Below are 22,527 nucleotides of genomic sequence, written 5' to 3'. Positions count from 1 at the left end.
CGGTGGAGGAGAAGCAGGGGAAGGATGCGAGGAGCTGCGGGAAGCCCCCTCCGCGCCGGGGAGAGGTCACGATACAAGTTTGCATGACAGCAGGAATGGGAGGAAGGTCTCTCTCTCTCTCCCTCTCTCTCTCTCTCATTCGTCTTTTATTTATTTATTTTTTTTTTTGGTAGCATTGTGATATTTTCCCCCGTTGTTGGCCGGTTGGTTGGCTCTGAGAAAAGTTAGGCAAAATGCCAGCGACTCCGCCAAACGGGACTCGGAAGAATCTGTTCAGAAGTTAGCCGGAGGAAAACACCTTAAAAAAAAAAAAAAAAAAGAAAAAAAAAAAACTACCGATCGTTGCATTTATTTATTTATTTATTTTAAGTTTACAAATAAATGTGCGCCTTCCTTCTTCTCTAGGAAAATGTAGCCATTGCTCTTCTTTAGACGAGACATTTCTAATTTGTTCCGTCTGTCAGAATGGCACTAAGAGAGGTTTTGGTGCAAATTCATTATCTCTGGCAATGCAGAACGTATAGTAGGAACTGAAAAAGACCGTGGCAATGGACGAACAATAGGGCTTCAGTTCATCAGCAACAAAAGCGCTGGGGAAATTGGTTGAATTTCAGAGCACGTCCTCCTCAGCAGAGAGGGCTGGACTAGACCTTGGCCAACCCCCCCAAAAAACTTGCAGAGCCTCACATACAAGACTTCACTTTCCACTCCGGGGCGTAGGAGGCAATACGGAAAAAGGGAAGAAAATGAAAAAAATATATATAACTTTCTGCGTTTGTCTCCCGCTTTGGCGGGTGGAAGATTGCTCGACGATTTTACAGCCTTTTTGGCGCACCGTGGAGCTTAAAGCGGCACTTTCAAACGGGGATGGCGGTGGGAGAAAGGCGTGAATTTGGGGAGCCCCGAAGGAAACGGAGCCCCCCGCTCCATGGGGATCTTTTTTATTTTCCACGAGGCCCACCGAAGCCATGTGAGTACGGCGGGGGCTCGGCGTGTGCGCTATGGGGGGGTCGGGTCCGGAGCCCCCTGCGGGGACTGAGCCCCGCAGCGGGTCAGGAGGGGCTGGGAGGAGGCCGGGGGTGTCCGGGCGCTGTCCCAGCCCCTGCCAGGAGCTGCGATACGAGGGGGGCTCCTGCAGACCTGTTGGTCGCGGGGTGGGGGGGAGGCGTGGGAAGCTCTGGGTGTTTGCAGGGAGCGGTGCCGGGTGCCCCCCGAGGTAGTGCGGGCAGAGCGACGGCCGCTCATAGAGAGTGAAAAAAGAGTAAAGGTTGCGCTGTCACCTCTTTTCCACGTGAAAAAAACATCCTCGGGATGGCCGGGGGACGAGGTGGGTCGCAGCGAACAAGCATCCCTCACTTCTGGGCTGGGCAGAAGGCTGCCGGGCCGAAAAGATCATCCCTCGGAGCTGGGGGTGCTGGATCACCCTGTCACCGGCTGCCCTCGGGCCGTATGGCTCGGCTCGGCTCGGCTCGGCTGGGCACGGGTGTCCACGGGTGTCCCTGCTCCCTCTCCAAATCAGCATCCCTCCCCCGGGGAAAAACTTCCCGGGGTTATGCAGTGGGGGAAACTGCTTGAGCACGGAGTGGGAGAAACAGCCTTTCGCTAGGAAATGTGCTTTTTCAAAAAAAGAAAACCTACATCTGATGCAATCCATACGGTGCCATGGAAGCGTGAGGCTCACGCCGGATTTATTTACCCCTGCAGCTCTACAACCCGCGGTCCCGGCTGCAGGACAGCCGTGGTGTGGAGGACCCGGAAAAGCTGTTGGGGAAATGCCGGCTTAACGCGTTTTGCATGTTTTGAACTGAAGGCTAGGTGGAGCCTCCGTCCTTTATTAAGCAACCGGCAGCTTATAGTATGCAAATGTCACATCTCTCTGTAGTTCTGGCCACTTCAGTTCGTCAGCCCCAAGTATTCTTAATTTTTTATTCTCAGCCGCAGCTTCCCACAAGTAATTGTACCACTTTTGTTATTGTTATCCCTATTATTTCCTGAAAATATCGATTACCATATTTAACCCTGCAGATACCGGGGTGCATTACTCATATCTATTTTGTGCTGCATTAGATCATCTGCAGGAAATGTGGCTACTTATTTCCCCGTTTAATGTAGAGCCAACCTTTCCAGTGATTTATTTAACAATCTCAAAAGTTAATATACACAGTGCTTTCTGAGCACACACACACAAACGTTTATCTGTTAACATAGGTTCCAAGAACAAGAACCAAGCAGGAAAAGTGTTTAAACTGCGACCTTTTTTGGCTCTTTTTCAGATTTAGACAACGCAGACAGACCACAGGGAATGGCAATCAAGACACGAAACGGTAATTTTTATTCTATTTTATCTTTTAAAACCAGACGATGCCATACGCGTTATGTAAAGATTTGAATATGAGGTCTTTAATGCAGCGTTTCCACGTGTAACTACTGTTTGCGGGTTTCTTTTCTTTTCTTTTTTTTTTTTTTTTTTTTTTTTTTTCCCCTCGAGACTTTGACCTCTCGATAGCCTGCATTTTCTCATGTCGTAGTTTGGGTTTGTACTGGATGTCCCTTTGCCTGCAATACTCTCAGCATAGCACAGATACAAGAAATGCAGCAGGCTTTACAGGCGGGTGCCTGTCAGATGAAATCGTGGCCACAAAGAAATGATGAAGCACTTTGCTGGGAGTCGAGCCAGCCGAGGGACTTACCTGGCTGCCAGGAGAGGGGTGCTGTGCGAGAAGCGCTGCCCTGGGTTGTACCGGCGTGAATTCTGCTCTGGTTTGGTACGAAGAGGGGATCTGAGTAGCGCTGGACCTTGTGATGCGCCTCACAGCAGCTTCGCTGGGGCTCGTACGCGTGCTCCTTGGCGGAAGGTGGGGACACCGGCATGAGACTGCGCTAATTAGAGAGTTCCTCTTTAAAGCAAATAGAGACTGTTTATTCTTAAGAAATCCACGCAGGATGTTACTTCTTTACGTCACAGCCATCTGGAGACCTATAAAAAGATTAGAAAACAAGCATGGCAATCACATACTAATCTACAGGCCATTAGCGGAAATTTATTAGGGAGGCAGGAGGAAAAAGCAAATGTTTGGAATCGGTAGCTTGCAATGTACAGATCATTTGAAAAGGGATTTTGGGGCTGGGAAAGCGTGCGTGTAGTGTTATCAGCTGCTATTAACGTTTCAGACGGTGTTCGTGGCAGTAATTTCAGAACTACATGTTGTACAAACTTTTCACTTGCTAGACAATGCTGCAGGCTTGGATGTGTATGTATGCTAGCAACTGCTGCACGCTGTTTTTTTGTGATATTTAGAATAAGCAGAGACTTCGTTGCACTTTTTTTCTGGACAGGTGTGGATTTCAAAGCCCTGCGAGGTGATTGAGAGGTAGAACATTCAGTTAGAAATGCGGCTAATGAACAGCTAGGTTGTAATTGTGGTGTTGGCTTTTTTGGCTTACTGAAGCTCTCCTGATTAGTCAACAAAACGCGGCAGATGTATTGCATTTACCACTCATGTCGGTGTGTGAGTAAATTAGGCGGTCTTGAGGAAAGGACTTGATGTTTTTAAGGTATGTCTTGCATCTTTGAGCATGATTATTTGGAAGAAAAAATGGACAAAATAAGCCTTGCTCTTAACTGTAAATCCAGTAACATGGTGATGTGTTTTAAATGCATGCATTACTGCGTAGTTATGTGTCTGTGTTGATATGTGTTACACATGCATCTACAGGAGCACAGACACACGCACATGAGGAGTACCTGAATGTTCATGCCCCTCACTGGAACAATTTAATGCGTTAGCTCATGGGCTTGTTGTGTGTAACACATGCCTGATCACTAATGCTGCTGCCTCTAGCTATTGCCAGGAAAAATTTATATATTTCTGTCTCTCTACCCATTCAGAGAATCTCATTAGAATTTTACATAATATCGCAATGATCATGTGCCTGCAGATGTGTAATTCAGCCGTCTCTGTTGTGTCTGAACAGCCTGAGAGGTAATGAGGGAGCAGGGTAACCAACAACGTGGCGTTACAGGGACCCTAACCCTCCCGTGCCAGACTCTGCAATACCCACTACGAGCACTGGCACGACTGGCTCCTTGACCCCTGGTATACAAAGCAGTGGTGGCAAACTGCGGTGCCCCCCGATACCGGGATATCTGACAGGCACTACATAAATAAGTAAATAGATAAATAAAGTATTAAATAATTCCGTCTCAGATTCAAGGGCTGGCAATCCGAGCGAGCCCCTGGTTAGTGGCATCACCGCTGAATTCAAGATCGGGCACTTCGGTGGTGTGTCCGTGTTACTTCGTGGTGGCAGCATTAATCTGGGGCCTTGTCTGGTAAATGAGACCGCTCCCCCGTTTCCGTGCCCTTATAACATTAACTCAGGGTAAAAAATGGGATGGTTGATGCAGGTGTCACTCTGCAGTGTAACCACACGCACGTACGTGTTAAAATAAACACGAGTGCACACACGCATGCATCCATGCACCCAAACTGACACATGTATGTGTGTTCCCCTGTGCACACAGCAGCACACACACAGACAGGCTGTGCAGCCAGTGCAGAGCCACCAGAGCTTCAATTTAACTCCATGCACTAAAAATTTCCCCCTTGAAAATAGCACCACATGCAAACACGGGTTAATTTACAAACAAATCCATGTGAGTGCGGTGTGGTATGTGCCCTACAATGCTACGGGAGGACAGAGCAGGGTGTGCTGTGCTTTATTTTACACCTTAGAAGAGCAGCAGCAACAGCACAAATCTCAGGTCCTAATTCCTGCAGCAGCCCGTATCGTGTGGGTGCCGAATTTTCCAATGCACGTCTTACTCCTGCTGCCGCTCCTGAAGCGCATTTATTAATTTCTACTGTAAATACTGCAGATCTCGGTGCGAGGATTCATCGCATCGCGTGCACCCGAGAGACCTGTGATGTTTGCACTTTGGACTTGGGAAAAAATTCTATAGGAATCATACCGTTAAATAATTCAGAGTGTAATCGTGTATTTTTTTATTTTTTTTGGGGGGTTGGGGGGTGGGGGTGCTGGGTGCGGAGGCTGAAATCCTAAATCCTCGCGTTACACGGGCGAACAGCCGGGGAAGACTTTGCCTCCCCCGGTTCCAAGGGGTAAAACGCGGTTTCCCCACTCCGGGTGCGAGGTCAATAAAAATCGAGGATAAATCGGTGTTTTTTTTATTCACGGGGTGTTTCGCCGCCCCCGGTGAGCGTCGGCGCACCCTACCGCGGGCGCGCAGGAGGAGAGCGAGGGAAGGAGGGAGGGAGAGGGGAGGGAGGGCGAGGGTATGGATGCTATAAAGCACGGCGGAGCCTGCTGCCCGCAGCATCCCCCGCGCACACGCGGAGGGCAGCGCGCAAGGAGCCGTCCCGGTGTCAATACCTGCGGGGCGGAGAGAGGCAAAGGCAGAAGCTGCCCGTGCCATCCATCTCACGGCGGCTCCCGGCACCCGCAGAGGCCGGGCCCTGGCAGCAAAGTGCCTCCCTCCCCGCCAGCCCCGCGGAGGCAGGGCAGAGGCTGAGACAGAAGAGAAGCGCGGGCAGGGAGGCCAACCCACCCCCAATCCAAAAAAAAAAAAAAAAAAAAAAAAGACCTGAAAACGCTTTTATCTGTCCTTAGAGAGGGCCGGCGGACGGCAGAGCGGCCTGCGCCGGCCGGCAGGAAGGTGAGGGCGGCGGGCGGAGGCTGCGCTGGATGGAGGCTGCGCCGGATGGAGGCTGCGCCGGATGGAGGCCGCCGCCGGGCTGATGCACAGCAGAGGTTTTCGCCTGGCATCCTCAGCACCTTGGCCTCCCGCGGCACGGGACCTCTGACCCTGGGCCACGTTTCGGCGCCGGGAGCTCCCCTTTTTTCTCCTCCTCTCACGCCGGGGGCGGCAGCAAGCCGGCAGGAGCGCGCCTGCCTCTCGCCAGCCCCGAGACACCGAGGATTTTCCCCCTAAAAATCACGCACGCACGGTGTTTGCGACCGAGCTGCCACCGTTTGGCAAAACGCTCTCTGCCTGCATAGCCTTCAGGGATCAGGAGCCGGATCCTCGAATCATCTCACTTTCTACTGGAATGGGATTTTATTTTTTTTTTATTTTTTTTTCTTCCTCCTTACACCGCGCTGGAAACTGCCGCTGGCTTTTACATCTTCATAGAGGCTATAAAGAGCCTTCCGTGAGAACGAAGCGATTTACAATGCAAATAGAGGCCTGCGAAGGGATAGATGCTTCTCGCTCTTAACGCAGCTTGACGCACCTTAATAGCTGGTTTTATTTTCTGGTGTGAGCAGACGAATTGTGGGCTACCGCTGCCGGAAATCACTGGCTGAAAGGAAAAGTTCGGAATAAACTTTGGAGGCAACAGATCTCTCTCTTTTTCTTTTCTTTTTTTTTTTTTTTTTCTTTTTTTTTTTCTTTTTTTTTTTTTTGGATGTTATTAGCTGCACATGCACGCAGACACACAAACCAGGTCACAGTTGCATAAAAGGATGAATATTTTAAATCAGGACTAGTGCTCTTGGAGGAGACAACACGGCTGTTTGCCAGAAAGAATTTGGAGTCTAGCAAGGGGGAGGAAAAAATAATAATAAAAAATAATAATAATAAAAAAAAAGCTTTGAGGGAAGCGAGTTGTTATCTTTGGTTATCTAGCTGTATGAGTGTTTTGGTCTTCATAAAGCTAGATAACCGAAAGTAAAAACTCCTTCAAGATCATCGTACAGCGCGTGAAAATGAAAGACTACTGCAAGAGACAGTAAAACCCGAGAAAGGTCAGGAATGCTTATTGAATCTAACATTTTTACAGCTGGAGGTGGGAGTGGAGGAAATTAAATGGCGTACTTATTCCAAAATGTGAAGTTGTCAGACGCCAGAATGGATAGCTAGCTGCTGCGACGAGGAGACGGTCCTGCTGGTAAACAATGCACGTGCAACCGCTGCTGTCATAACAAAACCAATAAGTAAGGACCCAGACCAGTTAACGTTGCGCTTATATAGGACACATATACCTATATATATACCTATATATATATATATATGTACTATATATATTTTCTCAGGAAACTATTTGGGAAGGCCGAGTTTCATTTCGCGTAGTGATTCATTGCAAGGAAGTGGCCTTGCAAACAAAGCTAGTAGCTGGTGATGATGAAGATGGTGATACTGTGTGGACTGAACTGGGGGAAAACAAAACCAAGCCAAACAAAACTGTCTGCGTGCATCTGAGACAAAGCGTTGGGGCTTTGCTTCGAGCCATGCGAAAGTAGGCTTTCAAAAAGTTTACACTGAGGTGTAGGCAAGCTTAATAATTTATATCTACTGAGGACTCGGTGGAGCTGCACAAGATGAAAAAAGTGATGGCCGATTTTTATTCTTCTATTCAGAACGCGAGCACAGATGCTTCTCTGTTCCGAGAGGGTTTCCTTGAGGAAGCTACTGAAGCAGAAAGACATGATGGAGACGAGACCGCCTCCCCCCTTGTCAAAGTGTTAAAAAATGTTCTGTGTCTTACTCCGCGCCTAGCATTGGAAATGAAAGTGACATTTACTCCCAAACCCACGTGTGCGCCTCCTCTCTTTTTGTTTAAGGATGATCAGATCTATCCGGGAAACAGCGCTGGCATCCCAAACCGAAATAATTAGGACGTATATAGACCTGACAAAAACGGAGGGGGGAGTGCTGAAGGGGGGTGGAGGGGGGGGGGAAAAGGGGGGCGGAGGGGTGGGGGCGAGGCTCTGTCTTGCCTAATTGATTCCGCTAAACGCCGCGCAGGAGATGTGAACGGCCGGGCGCCCCCGTTCCCACGCTCGGGCCGGGCGGCAGCGCCGTGCCCCGGCTGCCCGTGACAGACAGCGCGGCGGGGGGCGCGGGGGGGCGACGGGCACGAGGGGGGGGGGGTGGGGGGCAGATCCCGGACCCTCGCCCCCCCACCCCACCCCCCCCCTCCTCGGGAGAAAGGCGGCCGCCGCAACGGGGTCCGTGATGGGGAGGCGGAGGGGGGGACGGACGGACGGACGGGCGGACAGGACGGAGGCTGAGCCTCACGCCCCCCGCTTCCCCCAGGAGGGGGGAGGACAGAGGGAGCGTCGCGGTATTATTTATTTATTTATTTATTTATTTATTTATTTATTTATTATTATTATTATTTTCACAAGCGTCCGTCCTGCGTCTGCGGGCAGCGCCTGCGGTGAACACGACCCGGGGAGAGGGGGGGGGGTGAATGTCTGCGGGCGGCGTTTTTTGCTCTGGACTTGACCCGCGCGGCTCCCCGGCTGCGGTGTCGCGATTACAGCCCCGCAAGTCGCGATCGTGTTCGATACTTATCCCAGAAAAAAAAAAAAAAAAAAAAAAGTTCCCGCGGCCCCGCCGCAGGTGCTCGCACGGAGCCCCGGCACCTGCAGCCGTGCCCGGGGGCTGCTTGCCGAGAGGCGTCGTCGCCGGCAATTAGCATCTGCATGACAAAAGTACGCCGTTTTCCTTTCTCGGGGATCTTCAATTAAGGCAATGAGCTGCTTTCTGGAGAAAGCTATTGTTTACTTAGCCATTCAGCGGAGTCAATGCACTCAAGCTTTCGCTTGCGTCTTGCTCTTTGGCGAGGAAAATACCCGAGAAAAATCCTAATATACCCGCCGCACGCTGGCCATTGTCACATCGGGTTGTTGTGTTGGTGTTAGGTGGCTGCCGGTCAGTAAAACGCACAGGGCTGCTGTCGCTAGCAGTGCTGCTACACCCTTCGGTTCTTTAGGAGCAAGGCTGTGCCCCCTTTTGTCCCGCGTGTCCAACTTCTGGCTCGGGGACGGGAGCGGGAGGGCGTGCGGCTCTCGCGGCGAGTGAGGCTCCAGCAGGATTACCTGGCTGGGAGGTGCTGCCTCCCGAAAACTGCGGGGGGGAAAAACAATATGCACCTTTATGTTAGATGGGGGAGAGGAAAAAGAAGCGTAAATATCATTCGAGCAGTTCTTTGAAGGCTCGTTTCAGCACTGGGAGAGCCCAGATCAAGTTTATTTAGCATAGTGGCGCATTGTAAAACAGTTGGAGTGGAGTTGCAGGCTGCGTGAGCATGCATGTTAACTAGCAGGGACCTGGGCTGCCTCTTTGTGAGAAGGGAGCAGCAGATTGCTCTGCAAGGCCAATGTTAAAAAGGCAGCTGAATTTAACACCATCTGGAAGAAAAGATCCCTTCACGACTTTCTCACACCGTCAGACAAAACTAGTGTCTCTTGTTCCGAGCCCTTGTCTATGCGGCCATACAATACTGGGTCATTATACTTTTGCTGAGAGAAAATTTGAGAACACAATATGGGTAACCAGTGAATGACCAAGTTTCATTGTGCCCGCTTAAGTCGATTGAAATCTACGTCTAGAGCCATGAATGGCAGCATTGTTTTCCTCACCGGGGCTGTACTAAATGTCAGCACAGTGTAAAGAAAAACTTGAAGTCTGCAAATAACTTACCAGATCTCAATTATAATATTTTCCCACACTAGAACTAATATCATTGCTAGGGTCTACAATGCACAAAATACAAAAAAGAAGCGGGGAAAAAAAATAATGAGTTCATTTACAAGTTATTTTAGCCAGATAAACATTTTAATTTTCTTGCGGGAGCTCGAGTTTGGTGCGTGAGGCTGGCTAATCGCTTCCCGAAAAGTTACAGAACTGATTCTTATGTAATTGAGAAAATAAACTGTGTAAACAAGCTTGTGTTCTGCAACTACTGCAGCCCTCCAGCCTGGCACCGATAAGATGCTAGTAAGCGCACTCTATATTACGAGGGTCGAATCTTCTGAGCTGGGTCTAGGGAAAGCTCTCCTCTTGAGCGTTTGGGAGAAATAAAGCTGAAATTCATAAACAAAGTTGTGGGAAATCTGTATCTCCAGGTGCTGGAGAAATCTGTCAGTGCAAATCAGTGTGGACCCAGGTACAGGACAAAGGTTTCAATTTTTATATTATTTTTATGGCAGTTAGCACTGCCATTTCCCCCAGCCCTCTGCTTAGCACCCACGCCGCTGGTAGGCTATCAAACCCGCTTGCCCTGAGACCTGGCTGTGGTCCTGTAACCCCCCCCCCCCCCCCGGGTGAAACACCCACGGCTAGGGGCAGCCCACTCGTGTCGCTGCTGTCCCGGGCTGGGACCCTTGGGACAGGAGCTCCCCTGGCCGTGTTGGGGGGGAGCTGCTCTGACGCCCCCCTGGCCTCGGGCTGACGGCTCCATGTAGGCACTGGGAATGTGGTCCCATGTTGTTCATTGCCCTTTACCGCCCTCGTTATTTTAATTTAGAAGAGAGAGAGAAAAAAAAAAAAAAAAGTCAGTCTTTGGCTGTTGAATTTCCTAACTAAATAGCAAACGAGGTAAAAGGTAGTGCGTTTTGATGGGCCTTGCTGGAGGGGATGGGAGAGGAGAAAGGAGGGTTGTGGCGTTGCAGCTGGCCATCAGCAGTAACCTGTTTGTCTCTTTTGGATGTTCTTCCCTGAATATAGCCATGGACACACATACACACAGACATGCACAGTGTGGTGTAAAGCAGGCACAAGGATTGCCTGCATGACCAGTGTAACGCAGGTGAAGTTGCGGCACTATCTGCTGCGGCAGGAGGTGCCTCGCACCCAGCTCCTATCCAGCAGACACATGTACAGAGCACAGCAGGTGAAAGGGAGTGGGGTGTTCTGTCGGTGTCATTGCAGCTAATGTGATTATCCCCCTATTTTTATCAGATGAAGCTATTATAAGCCAAATCTCATGGTTTTATCCTCATCGCTTGCTCCTCCCAAAGACTGGACTTGTGGTTGTCCTCTCCTCTTGAGGAGAGCAGGAATGGCTTTGGAATTGAGTGAAAGAAGTTAACAAAGTGACCATTTTAGCAGGCCAGATCTCAAACTTGCCTTTATGACTTGGGATCGTGATCTCATACCACACCAGGCCACAGCAATCAAGGAAATTTACAATCAGCTGCCCACAGCAAAGGCCCTGTCATGGCCTCACAGCAGATGAGCGCAGGGGGCAGACAGGAAGGGCTCTTCCCATTCCCCATGCATGTTGCTTTTCCTCTGGCAACTTTTCTGCCCCCTTTTCCCTCAGACCCCAGCACACCCCAAGCCACCCATCACCACTGCCACCCTGCCCCTCATCCACCTGACAAAATGGTGGCTGGCACTGATTGGCATTTCCACGGAGATAGCCCAGCCCTGATGGGGCTGGTGGCTGCTAATTACCACTCTTAATTAGCGCTGATTACCCACACAGGGAGGCCTCCTGAGAGGGCAGTGGCTGTTAAGGCCTCACCAAGACAGCTGGGGGTACGGCCCTTTGGGATAAGGCCTAGCCTGGTGCCCCCAGCATGGTTCTCCACCTGGGATGCCCTGCCCTACTAAGAGTGTTTGGCCAACAGCCAAGGGGTGCTGCAAATTCATGGCACAAATGGCCTTGTTACCCCCATATGCAGGGCTCTCAGGGCATCTTTTCCAGTCCCTGCAGTAGTTGCTGAAATACCAAGTGTGCAGTGTTGGGGACTCCTGGCATCCCTCTTCCTAAACACTGACAATTTAAGTGTATTGTGCAAAGAACCCCGGTCCTTTTTCATTTGCTTAACAATTAGTGGCCTACTGTGGTTTCAACAGTGCCCAAAAGCACGTGGCTGGCATGTGAGCGGTGCAGGAATGAAGGAAACTACTGACGCACAGGGGCTTGATAAGGAGCGCTTTAGCCTTTTGACCTCCAGTTTGTACGCCAGCATGGAGAAAGTAGAGGATAGGTCAAAATGAACTTCATAAATAATGGGAAATAAATCAGTAATTTGTCTTCTTTTGAGTCTAAGAGAAGTTTGTTGGGAAAAATAAATGTCCAGTGTTTTGGGTGAAAGCTTGGTCTGTCTCTCCACACTCATATTGAATCATTTTATGCCCTTTCTAAAGAACCTGTTTGGTCAAACAGGGTTGTTATAACTCCAAAACAAACCCTGTGCAAACAAAAAAATTGTGTGTATATATATATATATATATATATATATATAAATTTTAATCACAGTTTTATAAGAGATGTCTTTTTGGGTAAGTTACATTTGCTCTATTAGTTATGTTAGTTCTCAGAAAGGGACATTAACATAAAAAAAATACTCCACTGTAATTATTGTTTGGAATGTTACATCTAGGAAACAAGATTTGGAGCTTGTTTGTTTGTTTGTTTTATAAAATACTGTTATTATCATGAGCATAAGGATAAACGTTTAATGTAATTGGAGTCTAACACAATAGCCTTGTATAAGAGAGCTGGAGTCAGTATCAGAAAATCTGCACAGCAAGGACAGAAAACACACGTAATTCTTTCTCAGCTGTGGCTCAGCAGCAGTTGTGCTACATCGTAAAAAAGTAAAAATAGCAAACTTTCATATGAAGTATGAATTACTGTCTTTAGCTTTTTTCTCTTTCAATCTGTGGTTGCTGTTGTGGCATCTCACAATTCTCCGCAGATGCACAGAAAAGTACAACCTTGTGGTGGAATGGCCTGAAACAGCCAGAACTAATTCTTTGCTGTCTTTTCTATGTTAAATATTTGGTTCAAACCAGACCAGTAACACCTCTTTCTCTATGGCTGTAGTTGGCTGCTGTCAGTTCAGCTGAGCACTGAGGATTTAATGGGTACCAGTATTTTACTAGTGGGCATAAAGGTATTGTTGGGACATATATGAATATTAATTTTTTGTCTTCCTGTAGATTCCCATAACTCTCTAGTGGCATAAATTAGGCTCCTATGGCATCTATGTAGAGCCTCTTTCTACTTCAGAAGCATTTGCACAGTCAGGATTAGCACAAGCAGGATTGTTTTTGTTTACACGTTTATGAATTACTCTGCCACCACTCTGGCCGTATGGACAAGGCACAAAACTTGCATTTCTTTCCTGCGTAGTCCCTCACCAATGGGACAGCCTATGGTGACTAAACAGAATCAACTGACCCTTCACATTGTGCTAGGTCCATCAGTGTTCCCTCTGGCAGTTGACAAAGAGAGACCTCAGGGTTTTATTGTAAACTGTCTTTAAATTCTTTTCCACCCCAGTAGGAATAACACTTGATTTGAAATAGTTCTTTTTTGTTGTTCTTACTTTTTTTTTTTTTTTTTTGGTGTGCATGTAAAAGTTGTCTTTTTTTTTTTTTTTTTTTTTTTTTTTTTGTAAAATAAAAATACGAAGAGAAAACAATATTTCCTTTTCCTCATTTAAAAATGATTCCTCAAATATAGCTATGTTAGATATTACACCATCTTGCGCATCACTACATTATTAAGTGAATCTAATGCCCGAAGTCATTAGGCACATTCCTGCATGTCATTCTGATATCTCTCCAGTCCACTGGATTTTGAAGAGTGATTATGTAAATTTTTCACTGATAAATAAATTACTATAATTGTAGTTGAAATACCACTCAAATTCTTAAGACTATTGCATCTAAATAATATATTATGCATTGCTTAATTATTTATCGAGACTAATTCAAAATAACTGTAGGGCAAAACATACATTTATTTTTAAATAGCCCCCTTTTTTTTTGCACCAGGTAAAAATGTTCCAGATGTCAGAAAGAAAAGGAGAGAGAATAAAGTTTCCTTCATTAGATGTGAGGTTTTTGTTTGGATTAATAATATTACTACAGTGATGCCATTCTTATTGCGATCATACTATCTATCCAAATATAAGCTGGCCAATATGTGTGATTTCTGTTAACAGGAAGACAGGAGAGAACAGTTAATATGGGTGGAAGGTGAATATATGCAACAATAAGAGGAGAATAGCATTTTTGACTTACACAGAGAAACAGTGATGTGTTAGCAAGATTTTGGCAGCTTTAGACTTAGAGGTGAGTATTAAGTGACGTATCAAGCACTGCATAATTAAAATCATGGGCTCTGTGTATTTTGAACCTGGCGTTGATTTTGGATGTAGAAAAGTCTCAATGAACTGACTGTTGGTTATTAGCAGCACTTGGCCACTTTCAGAGAGGCCACTTAAGTGCACTTGTCAAGGAACTTTATTTTCCACCTTGTGCAAATTCTAATTCTAGACTGGGTTCTAATCATCAGTTAGGAATCATCATCAGTATCAGAAGTTCACAGCCTATACACAACGGTTTTTCTCTTCCCCTTTCAGAACTCTGTCTAGCCACTAATGAAATACAGGAGATTGATTGCAGAAAACCTTCAAGGGCATATTTACTGTACCATATATAGTAAGCCCCATTTGGTGCATTAGCATTTAGCCATTTTATGCAAATTTAGTGAGAAAATGACTCATGATTTAATATGCATCAGCAATAACTCGGAACATCCTTATAAGAAGAAAGAAATTAAAAATTCATTAGAAAACTAGACTGGTGTCTCTACACGGTTAAAACATTATTAAAACATATTTCAGTGTTTTGCTTACACCAGTGTTCTCATCATGGTGCCACCATTTCATGACAAAGAGCATGGAGGAGAAAACATTCAACTTAAAATGTCTGCTGGCACACATCGCTCTATTTGTATGTCACTAAACAATGAACGAGCATAGCCTTGAATACCAACTATTTAATTAGCACTTTTGCCAGCCATGCATAGAAAATAGCTCATTTACATGCGTCATGCTTAGCAATTATTCCCATAAAAAACTATCGATTTTTTGTTTAATGTATGTAGTATTCACGTATGCCATCGTAAGAAAATCAAAACATACGTTATTATTTTAAACACCTTGAAATTCAGAAATTTAATTAAAACATGTAAAATACTTATATTTCTCTTGGAGGTATATTTTAATTATTTAATTTAACCTTAACTGCACCATAAAGGGCTGTATACAACTAATAATTAAGAACTTCAAAGGGCAACTGAAACCTCTAACAGTCCTCAGTTAATTAAAGGCTATTATTACAAACCTCTTGAACATACAGTTACATTTAATGACAAGTGGTGACTTGTAAATGCTGCATTTGAAAGATACCACTCCTAAACGCTGTTGATAGATGATGCTGGAACTTGTATGTTCTCCCAGTGAAATACTTTATTTTGAACATAAATGAGACACATTCATGAAATTAAATACTTCTGTCACTTGAAAGTGTATTATTTGGAAGTACTTTCCTTAGAAATATTCATTAGTTTTGTTCATGTCTTTCATATCTGCAAAACAAATATCGCTGAAGGACAAAAAAAAAAAAAAAGACATGCCGGTTATTGTAAATGAAAGTCAGCCATTTGGGCACATTTTGCTAATAACATGCAGTATGCTGATGTGTTCACTTGCTGTATACACAATAAACAAGGTACTATATTTAACACAAATGCTATTTTTTTTTTTTTTGAATGAGTTTAAAACACTATGTTTTCACAAACTGTGTGTTCAAGTATCTCCAGCAATGTAGGCCACAATACCTGCCAAAAGACATTGGACAATCTGTTAGTCGTATATTGAGCCCTGTCCTGTCAACTCCCGACTATTCAGATAGTTGTTACTAACCTGTGGTGCCTTCTGAAAGAAGCAGCTCCTATAAACAAGAGATACTAAAACAAACAGGTTGGGCCTGTCATACATAAAGTTAATATTTCTCAGTAATGCATATAAGTTTGTGTATTTTGAGTTTTAAGCCTGATTTTGACCTGTTCTTTGTATGTTTTCATCCCTATGGTTTTGCTGCCTCAGATGAAGACCAATGCTATTTTTAACTGGATGTTAATTGCAGAGAATGTTAAAGACCAGAGTATATTTGAAGCTTCAGTTCTAATGCTCTAATAAATTCACAAATGAACAATGTAGTTTTTTATTATTTTATTTTTTATTTTTTTTTTTTCCCAAAAAAGTGCTTATTTAGTCACACACTGGTGATTTTTAGGAATTTTATTATCTGATTCTATGTATACTGAACTAATAATCTGAAAGTACTTAATTTACAACAATATGGAGACAGCAAATGAAACAAATTACTGTATTTGGAAATGCTGCAAATACTTGTGGGAAAAGAGAAAGAAATATAATAACTGATTAGGTTAGCAATATTGTCTGGAAATCAAAATATAGGATTAAAAAAAAGCAATGGATACTTGGGAGAAAAAATATATATATTTGAAACATAAATAAATAGTCTGCGAAATAATCTGTGGAAATATGCACTAAGTAATAGGAAGAAACCTAAGAGTGAAGGTGGACTACAAATTAGTTATAAGGTTACAATATCACTAAAAAAAATAGGAAGGATAATATCTTTAATGCTGTATATTTAAAGGCATCATATTAGAACCCATAACTTCCAGAATTTTAGGCTATGTAGAATACAGCATGCAGTTCAAAAAACTGTAATGAGTCGAAGTGATGAGATTCACTTTAAAAGGGAAAACTGTTGTAAGTCACAGAATAAATGTATTGGTTCTGGAGGAAAGCTTGAGAGAACTAGCTGAGCTAACTGATGATCAAATGCAAATGCACATGTGGGTCAGGTAGGGGTAATCCCAGCTACCGAAGGCTTGCACCATGTTACATGGTCGCTCTTTGTATGGAGTTTTATGTAATATTGACCAAAATCTACACTGAAAATTGAATGTAATACTACTGCATTGCTGAGATGATGGTCAGTGTTACTTAGGAAAGGTAAATGAGAAGAAACTGAGCACAGGAGCTGGTTGTCTGAACACCTGGAAAAATCCTTGACAAGGAGGAAAACTGTGGGATAGTTTCAGAGGAAATAAAGGTGACTCTTGTTGAGTCATTTAAATCTGGAGTGGAGAATAATCCAGAGAACCCACTGGAGGTCACAGTCTTGTTTCCTAGAGAGGGCTGACCAGACCAGCTCTTAGATCTTTTTCATCTCTAAAATGTTATAATTCTGTTGTCACTTGATTCTGAGAGATTATTTTGCCTAGTATTTTATTTTCAATAAAATGCTTCCTGAAGATAAACCCAGACAGCTCATTTGCAGAATGGTTTGGGGGAAACATGCCTGATAGAGAGGCCTATAGTGATAGCATTTACTGCCCAACCACTATCCTGGGAGTAGTAGAAACACAAACATTGGCTTGAAATACAAATTTAAAAATCAGAAGTGAAAATGGTTGGTTTAAGATGCACAGCCTTATGCTGAAGTTCCCAATGGTATAATTAAGTTATATATAAGCACATACCTTCCACTTATTTGACATGGATAGATATGTACTGCCTTTTCCTTTTCACCACTTCCTGTAAAACAGCTTCTGAATTACTTTTTTTTTTTTTTTTTTTTTTCTATGAACAGGTAGAAGTATATCATATTATGTATCACTATGTTTACATAGTAATAAATATTATATAATATTTATATAATACTTTGGAAAGTACTTGTAGTTTCATTGGAAGCTATTAAGATGATTTTGTGTATTTGCAAAAGCTACATTTTCTATCTCACATCAAGCAGTATGTAGTGTATTAACTCAATTGAACACTGCAGCTCTAAACCTTCAGGTGCCTGGTTTTAGGACCAAGATCACCCTGTGTAGCCCTGTGCTCAGGGCATGGCATGGGCACCACGAGGTGCTGTAACAAGGTCTGAAGTAATGAGACTGATGGAAACTGGCAGTATGCTTGGTGAGCAGTTGTCTAGAGCTGGAGGGGAATGCTGAGGATGGGGTTGTCAATGCCAAAATGCTTGAGCAGGTCTTCAAAGGGTTGCTGCTTGAAGGCAGACCTAGACCTCTGAATGGGGAGAGCCAGCAGAGAGCTCATTGTGTTACAGATGGCTGTAGGAGAGGTGATGGCACTGAAAGTAAAGGTAGTGCCTGCAAACAGCACTTTCTGTAATGCAGTGACCTAATGATTGGATCACTTTTACAGAAAATTGCTGTTGAAAGTTCAGCTCCTTCCTCTACTACATTTGTGTCTTCGTTATCAGCCATGAGTTGGGTGAAGCTGTGCCACCATGTGGGGATGGAATTGAAGGCTCAGCTGTCAGAGGAGAAGGGAGGGCAGAGGCACGGGGTTGTTTTATTGAGGGATCTGGGCAGCGGGGAGAACTGGGCTTGGAACCTGTCTCTGTGAGCTGTGTCTGTGGTTTCTCACCTTGTTTTGTTGGTTCTGATTACTGGTGTACTGCAATTCAATCATGAATACATTCTGGGTGGAGAATGGATTGAGAATAGCCCTGAGGAGAAGGACCTGGGGGTGGTGGTTGATGAGAAACTCAACATGAGCTGGCAGTGTGTGCTGGCAGCCCAGAAAGCCACCCGTACCCTGGGTTGCACCAACAGCAGTGTGGTCAGCAGGGCAAGGGAGGGGATTGTCCCCCTCTGCTCTGCTCTCGTGAGACCCCACCTGGAGCCTGTGCTCAGCTCAGGAGCCCCAGCACAAGAAGGACATGGAAGTATTAGACTGAGTCCAGAGAGGGGTCATGAGGATGACGAAGGAGCTGGAGTACCTCTCCTATGGAGCCAGGCTGAGAAAGCTGGCTCAGCCTGGAGAGGAGAAGGCCCCAGGGAGACCTCACAGCAGCCAGCCAGTGCCTAAAGGGGGCTGCAGGAAAGCTGGGGAGGGACTCTGTGTCAGGGGGTGTAGGGATAGGGAGAGTAATGGTTTTAAGGTAAAAAAGAAGAGATTTGGATTAGATATACGGAGGAAATGCTTCATTTAGAGTGTGGTGAGACCCAGGCCCAGGCTGCCCAGAGGAGCTGTGGCTGCCCCATCCCTGGCAGTGCCCAAGACCAGGCTGGATGGGGCCGGGGACAGCCTGGGCTAGTGGAAGGTGTCCCTGTCCATGGCAGAGGGTGGCACTGGGTGTGTCTTAAGTTCCCTTCCAATCAAATAAACCTGTGATTTTATGATATTGCCATGCCTAGTTTTATAGTCCCTGAAGGAGGCTGGTTTGGGGCTGGCATGAATGAGATGTGGTGCAATTTCGGGTATAGCCTTCTTTATAGGGTCTGTGCCATGACTGCCCCCCACTCCTGTTCATATTCCTGTCCACTTGGGCCTTTTTCTTCCCTTGCAGTCTTACCCTCTGTACATGCTCAAGACCCGAGGAGCCTCGAGAAGCATTTGTGTGCAGCATGTTTAGGAACAGGGCCAGAGAGGAGGCTGTAGGGTGCTGTGGTGGTAAGCGACCACCATGAGTGAAGGCTCAGCTGCTGCTGCTGGGATGGGAGCTGGGCACCAGGAGCAGAAGAAGAGATGGAGGAGGAGAAAAAGGTGTGTCAGGGCCACCAGTGACAGAATTAAGCCTTTACAGACCTTCTTTGGTTGTTGCCAGAAATGTTAATAGAATTAATTCAGATAAGCCGTGACTTTAAATGAGATCAGAATCACATCCTTTTTTTCTTTTCTCCCCGAGTTTTGCCATCTGTCCATCTGTTTTTTTTTTTTTTTTTTTTTTTTTTTTCATTGCAATTAGAACATTTCTCCTGCATGCATCTTTGCAGGCTTTAAATAAGCAATGAACTATAGCTGACAGGTTGAGGAGTTTGTATGCCAGAGGTAGCCTAGGAAGTATGGTAGGTGATGGTGTAAGGTATGATTATTGAAAGGTAACCAAGCAGCTCTTATGCGCATCCTACTTCTCTGGTTGGTTAACTCTCTGTCAAACAGCAGGAATCAATTTCAGTGGTGTATATTTAAGGAGAAGTAACTGCAGTGATCAAGAATATTAGAAACTCTTCAGCCAATAAGAATGCAATGCATTGCAGAGCTAAGAGCAAACCTTTACAGTAATTGGGTATATCTGAACAGTAATTGACAATGAGAAATCAATTTTATTATAATTTTGTTATGAAAGCTTATTCTACTATGTATTTATGGAATTTATCTGTCATAAATAGAAGTCCAGATGAAATTCTGTTTAATTTATTGTGAGTGTGGCGAGAAATGGGTAATTACGGCAAAGCGTGTACAGTTCTGAAACTTTCTACTGCTGAGCTCCAAAATAATTAGTAAATAAAAAGCTATCATTTCCCTTTTCTCAAATAGATTTAACAAAATGACATGATCTGTGTTTTTGTTGTCTTTTTTTTTTTTTTTTTTTAGATTAGATAGAAAATATCTGTGTAAATTAATAATGAGCCTTTCCCAACAAGTTTGTGGCAGATTACAGAAGGATTAGCAGTAGTTTAATCAATATTTCACATATATGTATATATATATATACACACATATATATATATATATATTTTCACAAACATGGAAAAACAACTGAAGGAAATAACATTGATTCTACCTTAACTAGTTATGATGTGGGATGAATTCTCATCACTTTTTGAATTTGTTTTGGTTATTATTTAAAATATTCCACATATTGTAAAATTGAGATGGTAGCTGAATAAAATTAAGGAAAATTCCAAACCAGAAAATTCCCAACTATTTCAGTCAGTGGATCTAGACATAGAAATCAGGATGAAAATGAGACCTATTTCCCTATATTTTTTCCTATGTTTATATACAAAATCATTCCAAGTAATGTGCCATCCTTACCATAATGTGTAGCACGTGCATACATAATTAATTTGTCTATATATATGTATGTGTATACAGAGAGAGGGAACTTCACATATCCAATCATTCATAAATGTTTATTAATTCATTTTAAAATAAGGTACATTTGATTGTGAGGCTGACTGCTCTTTCTGAAAGAAAGAAAAAAAAAAGGCAGGGAAATATTCCATCTATAAATAATCTCTTTTACAAGAACAAAGACCCTACTTGACTATAATGATGTAAAATAAATAAAAAAGTAAAGCCCTCTTTACTTTCTATAGTTCAAAAAGGTATGAGAAAAATCTGTTTAAAATAATAATAATAATAATAATAATAATAATAATAATAATAATAATAATAATAATAATAATAATAATAACAACAACAACAATTCTACTGCCTATGAAGAATGAAAATGCCTATTTTTCCCTGGGAAATTAATCTGTTGCTATCAGTTTCAGTTAATAACCAGTGCCGGTGATTTGATACTGGAGATATCTGATTTTGAATTTATTTATGCAGCAATATTTAAGGAAAGAGCTAAGGTTCAATATCGTTTATGAATGAAGATATTTGGTATGCTTTAACAAATGAACATTTGGTATTTACCAAAACAAGTTTCCAGTTTAGATATTGACCTCAAAATGTAGGTAGACTATAATGATTCAGCACTGCTTAGGAGTCAGTTTACACCTTGCTCTGAAGTGAGGTCTTTTAGTTTCGTGACTATTGGCAACTGATTTTTTTTTTCATCTTCTGTAACTGTACATTTTGATGACACCTCTCGTAACGCTGGCTTGTCTTCAGTGGAGAAAGTTTTACAGTAACTTGACAGCTAGGAGAATGATGACATCAGAATAGTGAAGGAATTGAAAGCAGGATAACCGAGAAAGAAAAACAAATTTTAATCAAGTTTGCACACTTTTTTTTTCTTTTTTTAAACTTATTTTGAGAAGTCATCAAGTTCCACTAACCAAGGCATATTTTAAGAAGCATTTTAGACTTTTGAATTAAGAAGCATTTTAGACTTTTGAATTTGTATATTGCATATACAATATTTCAAAAGAGCCTTTAACTATAACAAACTGAATATTCATCCTTGTTTTTCTAATATAAGAGATACAGTTTCCCAATTTCATGTGAAATGATGAAGCTGCATGCTCAGTATTCTTCAATTCAAGGACTACTTGTTAGACTTGCATTCATAACAAGTAAAATTTCTGATATTTTATGTGAGCTAAACTTGTGTGTAAGTGTCTCATTTGATCCAAAAATTTATTTTATTTTATTTTATTTTATTTTTATTTTTATTTTTATTTATTTTTTTTTTTTTAAAACCTCCTCAGAGCATCTTATCTTGAAATTCATTCCAGAGTAGCATCTCTTAAGCCTGGAGATCTGAATGACACCAAGAAGTATTAGATAAATGTCCATTTAAAAAGTAATGTACTATCCTCTGTATTTATCCAAACTAGATATTGATTTAGTTTAAGATAAAATTAAACTCAAATATTTATCTGCAGTAATTCTTGCAGAAGCCACAACATCTGGAGAGCCATGTCTTTGCTTATTTTAGTAAAGCATGCTAAATAAATGAAATAAATTTATAGAGGAGATATATCCGTATGTATGTATATATGTTTGGAGAAAATTAGCAAATTTATTTGCTTCAGAAACAGCATAGTGTTTTTCAGAATTATAAGCTTGTGTGATCATCCTTTCAGTAAGGCTCACAACTGTAACTGGACTTCAGGATAAGGGTTGCAACATTATCAGTAAGTTAAATATCAAAACAAATAAGTCCATGCCAGAATCTCCTCGTCATGGGGGTCAACAGACCTTTGTACAAAGCCTATGTAGAAATAACTCTTATGACAAGTTTATCCAGGAGATTCATCTTCAAAAAACAAGAGTTAAGAAGGAAATTTTCTTAAAGAAAGTCTCATGGTGGATGAGTCTCATAAGCTTGACAGTTTAATTCCAGTCCTGTTTTGACATGTTTTAGTTTAATCTCAATGGACCCAGCTGAGGGCTTTACATCTTCAGGAGCAGATGCTTAAATTAGATGGGAATAAATTC

The 22,527-nt window shown here is 43.4% G+C and overlaps 1 long non-coding RNA gene across 1 annotated transcript in view; it reads left to right on the top strand.

The window, feature by feature from the left end:
- The first annotated feature begins 717 nt into the window (after nt 1-717).
- Nucleotides 718-22,527, top strand: part of LOC116500657 — a 91,490-nt gene continuing 69,680 nt past the window's right edge. Inside the window, exons 1-2 of the long non-coding RNA XR_004254321.1 lie at nt 718-970; nt 2,274-2,324. This is a non-coding gene — a long non-coding RNA (uncharacterized LOC116500657). The remainder of the gene's footprint in view (nt 971-2,273; nt 2,325-22,527) is intronic.

The sequence above is a fragment of the Aythya fuligula genome, chromosome Z, assembly GCF_009819795.1.
Source record: "Aythya fuligula isolate bAytFul2 chromosome Z, bAytFul2.pri, whole genome shotgun sequence".
Lineage (NCBI taxonomy): Eukaryota > Metazoa > Chordata > Aves > Anseriformes > Anatidae > Aythya > Aythya fuligula.
This window is presented reverse-complemented; position numbering and strand designations above follow the sequence as displayed.